This window comes from Meleagris gallopavo, chromosome 3 (assembly GCF_000146605.3).
Source record: "Meleagris gallopavo isolate NT-WF06-2002-E0010 breed Aviagen turkey brand Nicholas breeding stock chromosome 3, Turkey_5.1, whole genome shotgun sequence".
Taxonomy (NCBI): domain Eukaryota; kingdom Metazoa; phylum Chordata; class Aves; order Galliformes; family Phasianidae; genus Meleagris; species Meleagris gallopavo.
The window spans coordinates 55,135,904-55,136,628 of record NC_015013.2 but is presented as its reverse complement, the minus strand read 5'-3'; the positions used below and the strand labels follow the sequence as shown (position 1 = coordinate 55,136,628).

Below are 725 nucleotides of genomic sequence, written 5' to 3'. Positions count from 1 at the left end.
GTTCCAAATATACCCCCCAAAAAGATTATTTTGTGGCAGTCTTGAAACCTGTTCTCAAATTTCCTTTATCAAAACGGAAAGCATTAATAGTGCACTGACTTTTGGCTGTTGCAGGACGGTGGGTGCCTTCCCGGGGCAGGGCCACATTGCCTGCTGTACGGTAAAGCAGAGGTCGCGTTGCTGCAGGATGCGTGACCAAGCCACGTGTTGGACTTTAAGGTAATATTGTGCAGAACACCCCTAAACCCATACGCAGTTCAGAGCGAACCTTTCTCACACCTCTCTAATCTGCTCTCACGTGGCTAAAACTATATGAGGAAGCCTAAAGTAAAAGAGAAACCCGAAAGCAACGTGTGCAAAGTTCATTTTCGCTTTCTCAGGACAGGCACGAGAGACCGAATTACAGAGCAGTCTCACTGCCGGCTGTGCGCTAGAGACCTTCCGAGCCCCCAGGGGCCTCAGCGCTTCCCTACGACCCCCGCGGGGAGGCAGCGCCAGATCAGCAAGGTGAGCGCACCCTTCAGCTAGGGAAGGGTTGGTCCGAACGGAATACAACCTCCCACATCGCAACTCGCGATGGAGAGAGCTAAATCCGGACGGCCATGGGCACTCCTCACCTCCCACAGCCCGGGAAGCGGCTTTCGCCAGCACTGCCGCTTCCGCCCCACGGTTCCTCCTCCGGGCCGCCCTCTCCCGGCATGCGCCGGCGCCGGAAGCCGCTGACG

The 725-nt window shown here is 56.3% G+C and overlaps 1 protein-coding gene across 2 annotated transcripts in view; it reads left to right on the top strand.

Annotated features, from left to right (window-relative positions):
- The first annotated feature begins 395 nt into the window (after positions 1-395).
- Positions 396-725, top strand: part of RB1CC1 (RB1 inducible coiled-coil 1) — a 71,968-nt gene continuing 71,638 nt past the window's right edge. For both annotated transcript variants that reach the window (XM_010708922.3, XM_010708921.3), the window contains exon 1: positions 396-507. The gene's annotated coding sequence lies outside the window, so the exon portion shown is untranslated. The remainder of the gene's footprint in view (positions 508-725) is intronic.